We start from the raw sequence: 19049 nt of genomic DNA, 5'->3' as shown, positions 1-19049 counted from the left end.
CACTGTGGGACTCCCTTGACCCAAAAACTTACGGGGAAGGTTCATGGCTTCTCTGGCTTCTCATCTCAGCTGGGGCCCCTAAAGCAAAATGTTTCCCATGGCAACATCCATCCTACCAGAGTGTCAGATCTAAAGAAGATACTAGGATGCCTTGGAGCAGAGCCCAGCTTTTGAATTGCTTAGCTCTGTGTTCAAGTCCCTGTCCTGCTCTTTGTTAGCTGTCACTTTAAATGTGCTGTCCTATCCTGGTCTTGTCTGTAAGATGAAGTAATGAACACTCTTATAATAGCAGATAGACATATATAAAAGGCTCTGGTATAGTTGCTGGTGGCCATCAGTGCTCAATGACCATAGTAACCAGTCACATGAGTTGGGCACAGAAACTCCATGGGATGCTTCTAACCCTCAGGTAAGCTGGACTGTGGAGAAGGAGGGGAAAAAAACAAAAAACAGTCCCAGAGAGTAAGGCCTGGTCCCAGCTGTGACTCTCCCAACTTGTCTGGGGCCAGGCACATGGCTGGTGCTCTGGAAATTTCTGTAGTGTGTATATGGAGATAGCAGAGACCACTGGGCAAATACCTCGGGCCAGCCCTCCTCTGGCCTCTACCTCTTACACGGGCAGAATGGGTCACCTGACTTATACATTGACCCTGTTTCTGTCCCAGCCAGAAGACTCAAGGCTTTGTGGTGGGTTGAGCTGAGCAGGAGAGGGTAGAAAAGGCTCAGCCCAACAAGGGCACCCTCAGTTGTGGATGAGTGGGACAAACGTCTCCAGTGTCTCACGGGGCCTCACTGCCCAGTAGCACTCTGGGGTTTCAGTCGGTTCACACAGGTGTGTGCTTTTGATCTTTAACAATATTGAAATTCAGAATCCTGCTGCTTTCCCCTCTGCAGTCAAAAGATACAGAGAGCGACCTCAGCCTCGTTCTCAAGCTTCCTCAGCTGGGTGGACTCAGGCTGCCATTTCCCTGAACCCCCACACCCCCATCATCCTGTCCCTGCCGTCTCTCCTGGTCCCCTATACTTCAGGGCACTTCTGGTGGCTGATTCGTTGATTCTGGTGTCAGTGCTCCTGGGGTTGGAAGGACATGGATTTGTTTTGCTGGTGCAGATGTTGAAGTTTCAAGGAAGCAGATCACTATGTCACGTGAGAAGGCAGTAGCAGACCTGCAGTCAGGACAGCTGGCATTAAGTTTGCTTCCCAAGGAAAAGCGACGGCATGCATAGCAACAGGGTATAGTGACAGGGACACCATTTGGTCACTTCCACTGTGAGTATCCCCAGTGCAGGCATCACATCTGTGTTCAGGTCCCTGGATCAGCAGTGTCCCGTGGGGCTTCATGACAATGGGAACAGTCTACCATGTCATTCAATATGGAAATCACTAGGCCCACGTGGTCGATAGTACTTGAAACGTGGTACAATGGAGGGACCTGATTTTAATTCCGTCTTAGCATCAGATGCAGCTAGTGACTGTCACTGGACAGCATAGAACCAGACAGAGGCTTGGCATGACAAGTGGCTGAGCCCAGCTCTGTCATCTAGTCCCCAAACCTGTGACAGCCCCACTGGGTGCCCAGGTCAGGAAGGAAAGGCACCTGATGTGGGTGGTACCGGCTGAATGGGTGACATCAGTTCAGCTGTGATCTTCAGAAGACACTGTCAGCAGAAGGCTGTCCCCTGCCCGGGGGTCCTGGAAAAAGCACCCCCCAGCTCAGCCTTCACGGTCTCCTTCATCCAGAGGGATCAAATGGACACTCAGAATACTGAAAGGAGCTTGTTCAAGGTCACTCCCCTTTCAGGGTGATGCTGGTGTGAATACGGAATCCCATATGCTCTATCCTATTTAACCCCAGTGGTGGACCAGGGCTAAAGAGAAATGAAAAGGGGCCAAGGAGGCGGCCGGCAGGCTCTCCCTCCCATGGCCTTAAGAAGGCCCCATCACACAGAGGATCTGCACCCACGCTGTGCACTGCCACACATGTGATGTGCCCTGTCTGTGCCAACATCTCCGTGTCTACTGATGCCACTTGCAAGTGAAGGCGTGAGACTGGTGCCTGTGGCCAGTGTACAGCGAAGGCCTTTCTAGGTTATTTTGTGTTGTATATGCAGTGCCCAGGTAGCCCCGTGTGGCCCAACTCTCACGGGACATGAGGGAAATACTCTGTTGTCAGGTAGATGTGGAGGGATTGTGTCCCAACATGCCTGCCAGATAGAGGCTGAGAACAGCTCCATCCTGCCTCTCTTCAGCAGGGGGTGGGGAAGCTTGTGACCCCTTAGCTGGCACACACAGAGGAAGCAACGTTTTCCAAAGTGGGATGATGAGTGCTGCCCAGCAGAACAGGATGTGAGCACAGTGGAGCTGCCTGCCTGCTGGATGGAGATGCCATGCTTCCTTGGCTGGGCTCTGGTGCCCATGGGTAGTGGGAGACTCTTGCTAGGAGATCTCCATTGACCTACAGCTGATCTCAGTGGCAGCTGTGAGAGGCAGGTCTGAGCATGGAGAAGCACCCACGGCTTCTGAGTGCTGAGTCTCCAAGATGCTGAGTCTCCCAGGTCACACCCTCCTGGCTCAGTGACCCAGAGCACTTTCTCATCCTGAAAGGATAGCCTAAGAAGGAGGCCTAAGAAGAGAGAGCTTCCCCGACCCAGCATTCCCACAAAGCTTTCTCTGGGGCTCAAACCTGGGCAGCCAGAGATAAGAGAAGCCACTGTGCTCCAAACACGGGGAGGGGGGAGGTATGCCCCAAACGTGTGCACCCTCCAGAGCCTCTGACCCAGCTGTGGCCACCTACACTGACTGCCTGCCTTCCTACCCAACCTCTCCATACCCCAGGTAGCTGTCACTCACTCTCAGACTCCTCCCTGGACCCCACCAATGACATCAAATACAACATTGAGCTCATGGTCATTTATGTTTATGCTTGGGTTATTTGGAGTTTTGATTTTTGGTTTGGTTTAGTTTGGTTGTGGTGGTAAACTAGATGTAACACAAACAGCTACCAACTGATTTTAAGTGCAAAGTTGAGCCATTTCGGGCACACCCATTCCCACTGTGCCCCTTACTACCAGACTCCTTCCAACCTTCCATATTTCAGCTCTGGACCCATGAAACATTTCATCACCCCCAAAGAAGTCTCCTCTCCAGCACCAGTCCCCAGGGCCCTGTGCTCACCGTGTGACTCTATGTGACTTTCCCTCACCAAGCTCTCAGAGATGACTTTGTAGTGTCTGTGTGGGCTCTCTGCCCTGCAGAGCCCCTGATGAGCGATTAGGAGTTCAGTGTGGCTGGGAGGATGGCTCAGCATGGGTGGGGTCCTGGGTTCCATCCTGACAGTGACTCTGCCTCTGGGAGGTCCCCAGCACTGAAAATGATAGCGCAGCAAAGTGAGTATCCAAGCTTTGGCTGCGTGAGCCGGGCCCTGCTCCCCTAGGCACTCGTTATGCGTCACCAGGTCCCTAGAATCCAGGCAGCTCACAAGGATTTACTAAGCACTTACTATGGCTTAATAGTGATACTGGGTACTAGGGTAACCACAGTGAAAAGGCCAGGCTCAGCTCGTACTGTGGGGCTCATGTTTAAATGGACCAGACAGACGAGGAACGAGGAGTGTGCTTGGTGGTGGTTGGCTTCCAGGGAGGAAGACTGAAACCCTAAGCACCAGAAGTGTTGGAGCCAGAAAGACATATAGGACGGTGTCAGACAGTGCAGTGCGCACCTTTTTAGATGGTGTCTTAGTTTGTTTTCTGTTACTATAACAGAATGCCTGAGCTGGGTATTTTATAAAGAAAAGAGACTCCCCAGACTGGATATAAATAATGAATGAGGGTGCCAGCTACACAAGAGCTTGTGGGTCATCCTACGGGTATGGCCAGGGAAGGGTTTTGAGCAGAAAGCGCTGGGCTGCAGTGTAGAGAATAAACGTAAGGGAAACGGTGGGTGCTGGGAGTAGTTAAGGGGCTCTTGCAGTCTTGTCACAGCAACGCTTTATACAAATGGAATGACACGGTGGCACCAGCGGAATTCTGAGACTTGTCTAGGTGAGCGCAGGGGAAATGGTGGGCAGTGGGAGAAAGCCAGCCAATTTGCTAGTGAGTCGGACTGACGAGGATCTCAGGGGAAAGAGCAGAGTCCAGGATGACTCCCCGGGGTTTGGGGGCTGTGGGAGAACCTGGAGGAAGGCATGTTTTAGGGAGAGATAAGGAATGTGCTGGGTACTTGCAGTCTAGGGTGCCTGTTTAATATTGCAGAACATACTGGCCAAGTGTTCCTCTGTTGTCTCCTGTCTGGCGCCTGGCATCACAGAACCCCCCTGGAGACCCTAGCTGCAGCTCTGACTTACCAAGTCTGTGTGGGAAAGATACTGGGGTCAGTTTGCCTTCCCATCTGTCTGTCCACCCATCTATCAGTCCATCCATCCATCATCCATCTGTTTTCCTAATATGCCCTGCGTGTCTAACCTATGTCAGATTCAGCCAAAGGACTCAGCAAGAAACAAGCACTGGCCTGATTCCCCCCTCTCCCTCCCCGCAGGGGCTCTCACTCCAGTTACAGCCTCCCCATCCTGTCCTTCCAGACTCTGCTCCCACCCCCAGGTCTCCAAAGGCCAGGTTTCTCCATAGGTAAAATGTTGTGGATCAGACTGTCTCCCGGTGCCCCAGGAACCCAGCCCACCCATAGCTTCACAAGAACACTCTGCTGCTCCCCTCCCCCATCCTCCAAGCTGGGGGAGGGAGGGCCCTGTGTCAGCACCTGTGTCCTCCTAGAATGCACAGCTGACCAGCAAAATGTGCCCTGACATCAATTTTGCCATCTACGAGTTCCTTGGAGAAGTGATTAGCCTTGGTGAAGCAATTACACCAACCCAGTGTGCATGCTCAGGACCAGGGCGGCCTGGATTGCCGAGTGCGTCCTCAAGGGGGCGATAATGAGCTACCGGGCTGGAAAAAAATCCCTCTCCCTGTTATTCACAAAGCACAGATGTGCACAGGCTACATACACAGACACAGCCCATCTACAGAATGAAACTTTCATTAGGGGGAAATTTTTAAAAGGGTCCTTGGGGAATAACACTTAAGATGGAGCAGCCCAGACCAAGAGGAGGGGAACTGGGTCAGGGCTGGGAATACAGTGGCCAATCCTGGTGCTGGAAACAAAGATGACCAGGCTCAAGGACACTGCGCCTGAGCCCCACTATCTAGTGAGGTGCATGCAAGAATATCAGACAACATGATGCCTTGTGGCCAGAGCTGCCACACCAGGGGCCAGGAGAGGACAGGCTCGGCTTCAAGGTTCCATGGACTGGGTCGGCACTGTGGGCAAGTGCACAGACTGGCTGGTCCCTTTGGACAGTTAGGGTGGTGAAGGCCAAGAGGCTCAGCTCAGGGTAACTGCTTGCCTGCAGTCCCCAATCAGTGCAGAAGATGTTCTTGTGGCTACCTGATTTAATGCAAAAATTCCAGACCAGGGGCTATCCTGGCCTGGGGTGTACCCAGTGTGGGGGAGATAAACACAACCCCACCACCACCACTACCACCACTGCAACTCCCACCCCGCCATCTCCAGGCTTCACCCACAGCCTGGAAGAATCAATGCAAGTCAATGGTCTCTACCTAGGGATAAATGGATCCACTCATGTGAGGAAGAGATTCTCTAGGCAAGGAAACAGGCAAGTTAATCGCTTTTTCAAAAGTCACACAGGTAGTCGAGTCAGGACTTTAGCCCAGAGACTGAAAGCTCAGAGGAAGTAAGAGTGCAGGAGATGCATGCGTGTGCTGGTGGGGTGGTATACGACGGGGAGGCAGGCCCCCACAGATTCCCCGCGCTTGACTTTCCTATGGGTGGCCCAGGCTGGCGGCCTCTCCTGGAGCTGTTAACAAGCATAGCACGTGCTAAGGAGTTAGACTGGGGCAGCTGGAGACCCTGGAGACCCCCAGCAGGGGAAGGAGCGGGGGAAGCCCAGGGGGGCGGAGCTGTCTTCTCAAACCTCTCAGCTGTCAGAGCTGCACTGGACACAGATCTGACCAAACCAGAGGCCTCATGCGGACCCCCCATGGAGCCTGGGATAAGGTCCTGGCAGCTGAATGAGCCAGTCAGCGCCCCCCACCTGACCTCTGCCAACCCCCAGCCCCAGCCCCATCACTATCCTCCCTTCATCTGTCACTTAGGTTACCCCACCCTCAGGTCTGCTGCTCCACTTCTGGGCAAGGAGAATCTGCTCTACTCTTGAAGCCCCGCCTCCCCCTACCTCCCACCCCCGGGGTAGAAGCATGGCCCCTTAGCTTTTCGGATTGGGGGGGGGGGCTCTTTTTGCTGCAGCATCTGGTCCTGGAACCTGGCCCTGCTGCTGGTTTTGTCTGTGCCCTCCTTCTACAGTCAGAAGTTGCCTCTAGGGGCGCAGTGGCTGTCATGACCCCCAAGGTACATCCATCCCTATGCAACTAGTGGGAAATGACTTGCCTAAGGGCACGCTCTGAGGTGGCACTGGATAAAGCCTGGGAAACCAACCCCACAGTCCCAATTCTGCCAGCACACGACCCCTAAGCTACATGCAGGGCCCTGATGCTGTTCTGCTGATGTCATCATCCTGCCCCACAGGGTGGCTCCTATTCTCCTTCTGACATGCTTTTTGTTTCTCTCTGAACTGAGCCTTGACGTTTTAGGTCTGTCCCCACCATGGGGACAGCCCCCCCTCCCCATATCAGCACAGGGACCTGACCAGCTGTGCTTACTGCTGGGTCCCCACAGCTGGCCTGGTGCAGGTGTCCAGGAAATGCTTGCTGAGTGAATCCCCCTCACCACGTGGCCCGCCACATCTGTCACCGGCTTGATCCTCTCAGCCATTCTCCGAGCAGGCAGCATAGGTGTCAGGGGAAGAAGCAGGTATCCCGAGAGGCTGGCCCACGGCTGACGATCAGCAGAACAGCAGAATCTTGTGGCAAGGTTGGCCTGATCTCCAGGCTCACGTTCAGACACCATTGCCACAGAGGAGGGTGTGGCACCCACTAGCCCTGCCTTGCCAAGGTCACTAAACCAACTCTGGCTCAAGACACTGTCGTTATTCGTTGCAAGGCCTTCAGCTGGGCCCTCTGAGACCCAGGCACAGAGCCGGTAATACTTTTCCGGACTTCATTCTTGTCTTGTATTCAGCCATGGGAGGGCTCTGCAGACACCATAATCGGCTGCAGTTCACCTTGACCGGTCCCCCAGCCCCCTGTGGCTTTTGAAATGAGCACACTCCTTCCGGGCTGTGGTGTCATGAATTCTCTGGCCCCATCTTTGATGAGGCCTCTGGCTGGGGTCAGGATCTTCTGACAGCCTTGGCAGGAGCCTTTTCAAGCGCCTAATCCACCTGGCAGGTGTTTGAACTCTGGGAAATTATGCCTTCAAATCTTGTCCTAATGAAAACTCAGCCACCACTTGCCAGAGGTGGGAAGAGAATGGGGAGGAGGGAGAGTGGGAGAGGGTGGAATCCAGCTACTGGTCCTGTCCTAGCTCTGTCCCCAAGACCTTTGCTCCCTCCAGTCAGCTCCTTTCTGGCTCCTGCACCTGGGCAAAGTTCCTTCCCCACTGGGCTTCAAGCCCCCAACTCGGGGTGTGTGCGCGATTAACAGCTCCTTCCTGTAAACTACCCAGTTGAGGGGGCCATGGGGGAGGGGGGGATCAAGGCAGCTCTTAGCAGGACGGTGAGACAGACATGTCACCTCTGACCTTGGCTGGAAGCACTGTCTGCACACAGGCACCCGAGCCCTGTGGATAGGACCTGTCTTGAGTCTGCCGCACACAGAGTAACTGTTCAGCAAATGTGTGCTGGCTGTGGGGACATCTCCACATCTCCTCTTCATCCTCTGCAGCTTCCTCAGTTTGTCTATAGTGTCCCCTACCACTCCCTGTCCTTTCCTGTTCTCTCGGTCTCCCCTAGAGCTGTCTCCGATGGCTTTCAAGTCTTCCATCGCTAGATCTCTGCTCTTCTTCAGTCTAGCTTTTGGCCTGCCAGTCTCTTGCCCGTCTGCTTTCCCCTTTCTTTGTGGCTTTCTCTGTCTCGTTTTCCCTCTGGATCTAATCACACACACACACACACACACACACACACACACACACACACACATACACCCTACTTTACTCTCTTGGTCTCTGTTGCTACCCCCACATCCTCCAATCTCACCCCTATTCTCTTTCCTAGTTATCACTACCAGCTCCTCCCCCTCCTCCTCCTCTGCCTCCTCCTTTCCATCCTCCCCCTCCTCCTCCCACTCTTTCTCCCTCCCTCTCTGCTATTATGTCTCCTCCTAGTCACTTGTTCAGCCCTCTCCTCCCCTAGCTTCAATGGAACCCGGCTCCTCACAGATCCCTCTCCTCCTCGGGAAGGCAGGCACGGCAGCAATGGAGAAGCCCCCTGGATGACAGCCGAGCCTGCGCATCCCTCGGAGCTGTCACCGAGGAAATCACACACCACCGCCTGAAATTCAAATTAGAGTTTTGCTGAAGCCGCTAAAACTCATCAAATACCATCTTTGAAGTCCCCTAGCAAGCTGGCCAGTGCTCTTAAATGAGTCCCGGTGGGAAACAAGCCATGGGCTAAGGTTCTGGGCAGCAAGCAGGGTCACCAGGAGAAGGGGGGGGGTCTCTCCTCTTGACCATTGGCCCTGGCCAGGTCCAGCCACGGAGGGTCACTGCCACTGGAGGCTCCTACGGATCAGGCTCAGTGAGTTAGCCACCAGTCTCACCAAGGCACGCCTCCTACTGCGGGAGCTTCACACTTCACCCACAGATGGGGGACAGGAAGCAGCAAGGAGAGAGGAGGTGCTCTGGTCCTGCCCTTAGAGCCTTTGGCCAGGGCTAAGGAGGTCTGAGTGGGCACAGTGGGGTCAGTTGAGGTTTCTGGGTCATCTTTGCACCTCTCCTGTTCTGTGAACCAAGACCAGTGACCTCACCCCTCTCAGCCTCCTCTGCATAGAGGCTGGACTCCCAAGACACTGCAAGGATAAACTCATCCCCGACCTGACAGTACCCAGCCCACCGCAGCTGCTCCATAGAGGATCGTTAGCAGAGCAGCAACAATAACAACCCTCACGGTCATCAGTAACAATTAGCTGATCCGGATCTTAAGCACCAGGCGTTGTTTCAGGAGATGACTATATTAACAGATGATCCGACATGAGCGCCATTTTACAAATGGGCTGAGAAAGCTCCTGACATCAACTTCTTATCCCAGCAGATGTCTGCCCCGCCCACAACTTCAGAGCCTCTACGAGGGGCCCTAAGCCCAAGGCTGGTCTTCAGTTACTGCCTGCACTTCAGTGTCCCCGGCAAATGTCCACCTGCCCTTTAAAATCCTACTACCAGGCCCTCCTGACAGGATGGCTTTCTGCTTGGAGGCTTTTGGAATCCGTCCCTGCCAGATCAGACTGCCCTCCGCTATTGTCTGGCCTCTGTTTGGACATATTACCAACTACCATCAGGCCCACATGGAAGGGGAATTTTCTGCTTGTGAACTTCAAAATAAAAGTCCCTGACACACTCTTCCTGTCATCTGTGACACATGACCCCTGGGAAGGACAGAACACTTGCCTATAGTAGAAAGATGAGCTTCCAAGGACTTTAGGAGCAAGAGAAAAGACACCGAGTTTTAAAAAGTCGTCCAGGAGGGGCTGAAGGAGCCCTGACTGCATGGGCTGTGCTACCAGGATCAGTCTGAGAAGATGGGACATTCCAGAGGCTGACCTGGGTGGGGAGGTACAGGGGGCTTTGGATTGGGGGGACAGGGCTACACTATGCAGCTCAGGCCATCCCTGAACTTCCGATCCCGCCTCCACCTCCTAAGCGATGGGATTACAGCAGTGTGGCGCCATGCCCTCCTCGGGGAGTCTTTTAGAGACCATGAAGCTTGAGTGGTTTGAAGCTGAATCCAGTGAATGGAGGGAAGCAGCAGGGGAGGGGGGGAAGAGAGAGAGAGAGAGAGAGAGAGAGAGAGAGAGAGAGAGAGAGAACACCAGCTTAGAGAAAGGCCACAGCATACAGTTGGCTAAAGCACCTGCACCCTTCCTGCGAGCCCCACCCCCCACCCCACCCCGGCAGCATTTCTCTGGCACCTCCATGGACCTCTCTAGTTCTAGATGACCAGAAATGATGAAAAGAGATGACTCAGCAGGGATGGCAGGCAGGTGCTGGGCCCATTGCCCACTGCCACCCAGTACTCGATTTCAGACAAACTCAGAGAACTCCCAAAGGTGGGGCAGGATAGAACCTTTTCTGTTCGTGAATGGGAGGGAGTCAGGACCAAGGTGGGAACCCAGGCTTTGAACCTCAATTAGGATGGGAGGACTATGGAAGTTCCTCCAGACGGAAGTTCCTTGACGGCCAGGGCACCTAGCTCATCTCTTTCGGTGCCTGGCATCGGCCACACGTTTGGAGGGTGGTCTGAGGGACAAGGAGATGTGATGTTGACTAAGTAGCATGTGAACTACAGCCTTTTAAGAAGGGCATAGAGGATGGGCGAGCACTGCATACATGGATCAAACATGGCCTGGAGTGGATACAGATTGCAAGGTGCTCTGAGCTTGAGGCCAGGGCCTCGCTGCTCTCTGTGCCCGCCCCCTTAAGGGGGCTGCTTACCCTCCCCCTGCCCTGCTGTTCAGCCCCATGAGCTGAGGAAGTGTGTGTTCATGCACAGCTATGTGTGCCTGTGTGTCGAGCAGGCACAGCTACAAGCGCCCCAGGTGTATTTCAGGGCCGCTAAAGCTCCGTGCTTAATGGCTGGAGCTACAGCGGTCACGGCTGTCAACCGGGATTTCATGGGTTCGTTTACATCTTTAGCACCGTCCTTCTCTGACGACTTCATCATGCCCAGCCCCCGGGCCCCTTCCCCTGGTGAGGAATGGGCGGGGCCTAAGCTAAGCTTTTAAGGGTTTTATGGGCTTTTCTATAAGCCCCAAACTCAGTGTAGGGTCTTTGTGGACTCCAGGATTAGGGCCACTTCTCAGACTACCCAGCGTGGCCTGGCAGCTGCATGCCGGGCAAGAGGCCAGATTTGAAGTGAGGATATGCAGATACAAGATGAGCGGGAAGTGAGCTCTGGAAGCTGGGATCTCCCAACTGAGGGAGGCAGAGAACATTCAAGGCCTGCTGGAACCCAGGATTGAACCTGGGAGTGGTAGCGGGAAGAGCCAGCGTTGCTAGCAGGGTTGTCCAAGTCACTGGAGTTAACATCCAACTGAGCCAGGAATGACCCCCCAGAAGCTCAGACACGAGGCTAATAAGCCCCCCTTATACGGGCACATCACTCCTCCCTTGTCAAGAGCAATTCTGGGGCCTGTGGTTTGGGTCGGTAAAAGAATGAATGAGTAAGTGTCACCAGGGTCACTGCTGGGGTGCAGTTCCACATCACAGCAAGTAGTACAGCCACCTGGTTTTGAGAGCACCCCGCTGTAATGACAGATAGTCTTAGGCAGCAGTTCTCAACCTGTAGTTCACACCCCCCACAGGGGTCGCATATTAGATACCCTGCTTATCAGATATTTATATTACGATTCGTAACAGTATGAAACTTACAGTTACGAAGTAGCAACAAAATTAATTGTATGCTTTGGGGGGGGGGTCACCACAACATGAGGCAGGAAAGGGTGGCAGCATTAGGAAAGTTGAGAACCACTGGTCTTTGATGGGGTATGTGATGGGGGAGAGGGGGAGCAGGTTCAATCTACCCAACATTAGGGCTTTGGCTCAGGAAAAGCTCCAAGAAGGTGATGTCTAAGCTGACACCTGCACAGGTCTATGGGAGGCAGAACCACCCTCTCATGTATGGCCTAGAGCCAACAAAGAACTCCAGGGAGAAGCCACACAACAGACACGGACAGACTCTTCCTGGGTCAGGGGCATTGCTGCAGCTGAGATGGAGGGAGATGCCCTGCTTTGGGGAGGCGCGGGTGGAGGAAGAAAAGCCCCCGGAAGCTGTAACCAGGAGAGAAGATGCAACAGAGTTTCTAAACAGGGGTAGATTCAGCCAGCCCCTTCCCAGGCTTTCACTAGAAGGTGTCAGCCCTGCCTGAGCCCCAGCTCCAGTGGGCAGCAAGGATGGGCAGCGGCTGCCTTCTTCCCTTAAAGATGGCCCTGAGCTGCAGCTTTAGCTTAGTAGGTGTTCAGCCTCCCAGGACACAGAGATCTCAGGCTGTGCATCTCTGGAGTCCTGGGCTCCTCTGAGGGGCAGAGCAGGGCTATCCCTGTCTCTCCATCACTTCCCAGGGTGCACGTCTGCTTTAGAGACAATTCCAAATTAAATGGCACATCAAGAATGGAGACATTAATGGATCCAAGTTATTCCAAGAAATCCATCTTAGGGACTCCTTTGGCTGCTGGGGCTGATGCAGGGGCTCACATCTCAGCCCACCTACTTCCTGATCTCCAGAAGGTCACTTTCCCACCGGGAATCTCCACAGAGCCTGATATAAATAGTCTGGGACCCTTGCAGCCTTGGGGCCAGGCCAGTGCACTGGGCATTGCAAATCACCCAGCCACCGTGGGCACCTCACCAATGACAGCTCCTTTTAGCTCTGTGTCTCCCCCCCTCCATTGAGGGTTCACAGTGCCACACTTGTTTTAACTGTTGGGGCTGGCATGGGGTGCAGACCCAAAGCCTGGCCTCCTCTGTCTGCAGTGACTCCATGAGAAGATGATTTCCAGGGAGGCCAGAGCGCTGAGTGAGGAATGGGAGATGGATCAGCTGAGTGGCCTCAGGGAAGTCATCTCTCTCTGATCCTGCGGTCACTGCACACTGTCCCTGCGCTGTCTTTCGCTGTCGTGAACTGGTGTTTAGATGGCCTGGTCTGTCCAACCTCACTGCCCCCCCACTGGCATGCCCCAAGGGAAGTCTGTGTGCCTCCCAGGAGCCCCAGGCTGTCAGGCCCCACAGAACACAGAAGGAAAGAGATATAGATGTCTTGAGGGGTCTTTGCTCATGTGACAGATGAGCCCCTGAGGTGGGCGAGGCAAAGCTGCCGACAAGGGTTCCTGGACTTCAGCCCTGACTGCTGACTGGCAACTGGTGATGGCCACCTGCACCTCAGGGCCAGTGAGGGCAAAACTTCCTCCAGACAGCTGCTGACAGGCCTGGGTGGGGGAAGCTGGCAGGGTAGCTGGTACCACAGGGACCCAGCTATGATCCTGGCATCAGACCTCCCCAGAAGTAACAGGCCACCACCCCCTTTCTGATATCCATAATGAAAAGCAGGCTCAGGTCATCAGGTTGCTTAGCATCCAAGTCTGGGTCCTACCTCCTTGGCCCCCTCCTCAGCTACCCCTGGGTCTAGAGCGATAGCACCACCCCACCTCCAGCAAGGATCCTGTCACCAAGCACTGGCCTGCTGCCTTTGTCTGTCTGTGGAAGCCATCACCACACACAGCGAGCTGCTCCCAGCTGTCAGAACGCCATGTGGGCTCCTTTCCCAACAAGGCAGGGTGACAGAAAGGTTATCTTTTAATATCAGAGATATGAACGCATCTCTTTCTACTGATGAGCCCTGGCCTGCTCCCTCCTGATTCCTGGGGGAGGGCTTGAGATGGGCAGGGAAAGACAGGCACAGGATGGTAAGACACTTGGGCCTACTCTGTGCAGAGTTTAATCTCCATAAGCTTAAAGGGCGAGTGCTGATGTCCTCACTTTACGAACCAGGACAAAAGCTCAGAGAGGTGAAATGCCCTTCCCAAAGCCACACAGCAAGGGCCATGCCTGGAGTTGGAATTAGGTCTAAGGTCAAATCGCATGGTCTTTTCATCCTGACAACAAATCTTGACCTCTCTAGCTGCTACCCAGGAGTCCCATGCCTTGGCTCTGCTCCAAGAGGCCTATTCTGCTCTATGCCTGCAGGGAGGTCAGGCCCAGCTGTGGTCTCTGGACTCAACAACAGTACCCTGCCCCTTCCCTGTGGTTTCCCTGCATGGGCCTCTCCACAGGCTATGAGCTGTTCTGTATCCCTGCTGGCAGGCCAGGGGTGAGGGGACAGCCAGTAGGCCTGGTTGGTCATAAATCAATAGCCTGGACCTGCACGGTGTCAGCTCCCTCCCATGCCTCTATGACCCACGCTCCCAGTGCTCCAGCCCCACACCCCTCCTGGGGACCTCATGGCTATGTGCTCCCAGTGTGGAACCAGGCAGATCTGAGTCTGCCACTTAACAGCTGTGACATCTTGGACAACTTATGTCATCCCCCTCCCCACCCGGTTCTCATTTCTATAGAGATAATGCAGATAAGAATAGAACTCACTTCAAAGGGCTGCTATTAAGATTAATAAGAACAGTGCATGAGCTGTCACGTGATTCCAGATGTGGAAAGTTCTCAGTAGCTCCCTGCCACACACACACACACACACACACACACACACACACACACACACACACACACACACACACAAACTCCCTGGCTGCACAGAGCTCCAGGGAGGAAGTTCAGAGATTTTTGCCTGAAGTCACAAGGTCACCAGGTGGCTGAGTTTCAGTTGCAGATCTGTCTCAAGTCTCAAAGGGGGCTATGTCCAAACAGCACCAGGCATTTATGTCAGGAGACCCCTGTGTCTTGAGGTCCTGCAACGACAGAAGGGAGGGGAGTGCCAACCCAGAAGGGGTTGTTTTATAGAGTTAGATCCTCCAGTGGGAGCTTGGTGCCAGCAGAAAAGGCTGAGACAAGACCTGGAATGAAGCTGTGGCTGAAGGTAGACAGGGGTTGGATAGAAGGCAGGAGCTGGCACAGAGCTCCTGGACTGGCCTGCGGGAGCCATAAGGGGTGGACCTCTCTATCCACACAAAGCAGCTGCCCCTGGAAGGGATCTAATGAAAAGATAAGGGGATGGGTCTGGCTGACTATGATCTTGGGTGGTGAGTAGTAGCCAGAGGGGCCCAAAGAGTGTGCTCAGCTCCAGCGGTACAACATACAAACAACATGATAACGGGGGCTTAGAGGCAGCAGATATGAAGATGGGATACAGCTGTGGTCCAGGCTTATTTGATGCTCGCATCACAGGGCATGATGTTCGGGTTCCAAGCTTGTGTAGCTTGGAGGGGAGCAGGGCTATCAGCCGGAGCTTGTGGCATTGAGGGTGCAGGAGGCTTTACTGCATCACAAGGAGAGGAGAGTTGAGCAGAAGAGAAGGGGCTGAGATGAGAGCTAGGCACAGTGAGAGCAGACTTCCCACCCACACTTGCTGGGGCGGGGGCCGTGGGACAGGGGACAGGGGTCAAGCGTGTTTGGGTTGGCTTTTCTTGCTGTTGTTTTGTTTTGACATGAAAGTCTTGAACTTGAAGGATGGAGCGGCTGAGGTCGTTCCCCATCTGGACATCTTTCTGAACCACTCTGCGCTTGCCAGCGGTTCCCACCATCGAAGTGATTGATTGTGCATAAACAGGAAGAAGCAATTAGTCTGTACATGCCTGGCCATTAATAAACCTCTTATGTATTTATAACGACACCTCTCTTACCCTCCAACCTAAAAGACCGATATCCTAAGAACAAACATCTTTGGAAGAGCCTGGGATAAGAAGAGGAACCTGTAAGCAGCCTGGGCTCCCAGCTTCACTCCTTGGAATTCCCCTGCTTGGAACCCATGGACTCCTGATTTACATTTGAGTCTAAGGGCAGTGATGGCCACCAAAACCTGCAGTGAAACAGAAACCACAAGTTAGGAGATTTTGTAGCAGAGAGAACAGGCAACTGCCAGCCTGTGGTGGGGAGAGAGCAGAGCCACCCGGAGGTCACCTAGCTGGAGGACAAGTTGGTCTACCCAGCTCAGAGTCCCCAAGGACACGGGTCTTAGATTGCCCTTCCCCCAGCCCCCATGCAATGCCTCAGACTAGTTTATCTCTGGATCAGTTTCCACACCAAGCCAAGGATTCTCTGTTCATACGGTGACTCTGAGTCACCAACAAAAAGAAAAAAAAAAAAGGAGAGAAAAGAAAAGAAAAAGACTTAATTACATGCAACATTTATGCTTAAAAGGGATTTTAACGATATGTATTTTTAAATTGTAAATTTGGTTTTAAGTTTTGGTGCCTACGGCTCCTGCAATATCCCCTATGTGAGAGGGAGTGTGGTGGTTGCCTGTTTATCCGTTTCATGGTTACACTACATCTCCGTGAGGACAGAAGCTGGGTCTGGGTGGCCACAATCAGTTTAGGTCAGACCTGGCGCCACCTCACAGAAGAGCCCAAACACAATTGCTAAGGTCATGACTTGAATTGATTTTGTTGGTGGTGGTGTTTGGAGCATGGTTTCCTGTAGCCCAGGCTGGCCTCAAATTCATTCTGTAGCTTAAGATGACCTTGAACTCCTGGATCCTCTTGCTACCTCTTTGCAAAGGCTGGGATCACAGGTGTGCCTGGCTGGCTGAATAAGGGAGCTGATTCATTAGTCAACAACATTCCTCCATTCCACCCCAGGCACCATCCAGTCTATACGTGTGTGTGTGTGTGTGTGTGTGTGTGTGTGTGTGTGTGTGTGTGTCTGTGTGTGTGTGTGTGTGTGTCTGTGTGTGTGTGTGTAGGTAGTCTTACATTGTGTTTCACTCGTAATTTCATCTGACCTTTTAAATTCGATATTGGATAGTTTGGATCATATAGATGGCATCCGTTGCCTTAAGCACTCTTGCCAGGACTCCGGTAGAGGATGAAGCTTGAGTCTCCTGTAGAGCAGACTCTGTCAGCTCGAGGACTTTAGCCATAGATGGGGTTGCCTCCCTCCTAGGCTTGTATGCTCCAAGGGTAAGGTCACATCTTATTATGGGGAGCTAGGCACCCTCCCAGAGGAAGCCCAATGCCAGACTCCTCCATGCCCTTTGCAACTCATAAAAACAGCCCAGGAGGCTGTCACAAAAGGGAAACTGAGACCTGAGGAAGCTCTTTCTAGATATCAGCCTCCTCCCAGGCATGGTGGAGAAGATTTGCATGCAAATTACGGAGTGCCCATCCCCCCTCTGGCCCTGCCTCCACGAACCAGGCTGGAGGTGGGTTCAAGAGATGGGACCACCCCAGAGGTTGCCCCAGTTCAGCCAGGCTTCTGTACTCCCCATCTTGACCTGCCCGCTCTGCAAATGAAGCTTTCACCGTGCTGGTGAGAGCAAGTGCTCATCTCTCTCTCCGAGGTTTCTGGAAGCCACACTCATTTGACAACTTTCCCTGTGTACCTGTGGTGTATCACGAAGACCCTATGGAGACCCCACCCTCCCATAGGTCAGCAAACATCAGGGGAGGAGACAGGACTTCAGCTGTCAGATCACACATCTCTCTCAGCGCTCCTTTTCTGTCACTGGTCCTTGCTAGACTCCCACTGCACTTGCCCGTGTCAGGCCAAGAGTCTGGCTGCAAGGGTTCCGTGAGAAGAGTATGAGGTACAGCCTGAATGTGCTCAATGCCTGGAAGCCCCACCCCAGCCCATCTGTGGGCCTCCCAGAGCCCTGTGGCTGCTCTACCTCCTCACCCCAGGGCCCTGCAGAAGCACATGCAATGGCTTGCTTTCTCCCTCCACAGTCTTTTGACACCCAGGACAACAGAGCTCAGGGTGGAGAGACTCCTAGGCAAGGTCACACCTGAGCGCTTCTCAAGGGCTCTGGTATCCCAGAAAGATGGGGACACTGGATTGAACACGTCTCAGGGACTCTAGTAGTCTTAACCCAGGGAAGACTAAGGAGGACTCAGGGCAAGAAGCAGACTCTGACTGTGAGTGGCCTCAGCACCCTCCTAGTTCCTCAAGTGTTCCCAGCTGTCCCCTGTCACCATCCAGCCAGTCACTCTGCTGGGCTTAGGGTGTCCCTCTTCACAGGACTGCACACCCTTGGGTTTTACAGTACCAACTTCTGGCCTTCAAAGTCAGGAAACTAATGCCAATACCCACCTGCTTTTGAAAAAGCACCAAACCCAGCTCATGTGGCCATTGGCACCGTGGCTGGAGCCAGTCAGTCACTCTGCCAGCTAGGACCACGAGGAGATTGCTGGTCTTACGTGGGTACTTGAGTTCCCCACTCTGGGTTCAGTCAGATTTGCCTCTTCTACCTTCTGCCACTCCCTTGACAATCTCTAGCTTAGTGACTGCTTGAATCTCTCTCTCTGGTGAAGAGGTGGCTCACTACATTTTTGAGGTAGTTTGTTCGATATGCTAGAAGGAGTTCTGAAATGGAACTGCCCCTCCCCTTCTGCGATCAAGATATACAGAGCAAAGAAATGAGCTTCAGAGACAAACCCTCTGGATTCCTCTCGAGCATCTAGCTGGGGGACCTAGCGTTAGTTTCCTTCCCTCCTCCTCCCTGCAGGCACATATGGGGCTTAAACTAGAGTGGGTGTGTTTATAATGCCCGGAAAGAAAGAGCTAACCCATAGGGCATGTATGTATGTGTTCCCCAAGTGGTCTTTGTTCACTCTGTGTGACCTAGGCAGAAGGTTGTGCCAATCAGGAACTGGTAGGTCCCATTCTCACTGGTAGTCATACTTTGAGTTGGTTTCCAGAGGTTGCTCAGAGGGTTGAACTGCGGTCGGTCCTCCCCAGGGGACATTGCATGATCAGACAGGACAGGATACCCCCAGCCTGCAATCCTCCCAGGATGGATGGGCGTTGCATAAGAAAGGAGCAGGAAACCTCAGCCACTGGCCAGCTTGGCTGTGTGCCCTTAAAGGATGCTGGGAGCTTACCTGGGCCCTTTCACGGAACTCTCACCGCAGCCCTGGGGCACAGGCCCAGTGATTCCTGATTTGCTCAGCCAGTGCTGGAAACTTGCCTGAAGCCACACAAGCCAGGGAGTCCAGCTCTCTGGAACACCCATCTGTATGGCCTCTCTGAACCTCGGTGACCACCCAGTCCTGGAGGTGGGGAGGCAGAGCGATTTGTCAACTCCAAGTACCACTGAGTTGTCTATGGGCCCATAAACTAGAAAGAATGCACGCGCGGTCCCCTGCGAGGTATTGCATGGGCAGGAGTGGGAGAACCGGCGGTGCGTCCCGTGTGCGTCCTCCGGGACATCCCCAGGCTGGCCGCGGTAGCGAGGTCGCGTGCTTGCGGTGCGGCCCACGAGTGGCA

This window comes from Mus musculus, chromosome 4, assembly GCF_000001635.26.
Source record: "Mus musculus strain C57BL/6J chromosome 4, GRCm38.p6 C57BL/6J".
Lineage (NCBI taxonomy): Eukaryota > Metazoa > Chordata > Mammalia > Rodentia > Muridae > Mus > Mus musculus.
Note: the sequence above shows the minus strand (reverse complement) of the source record.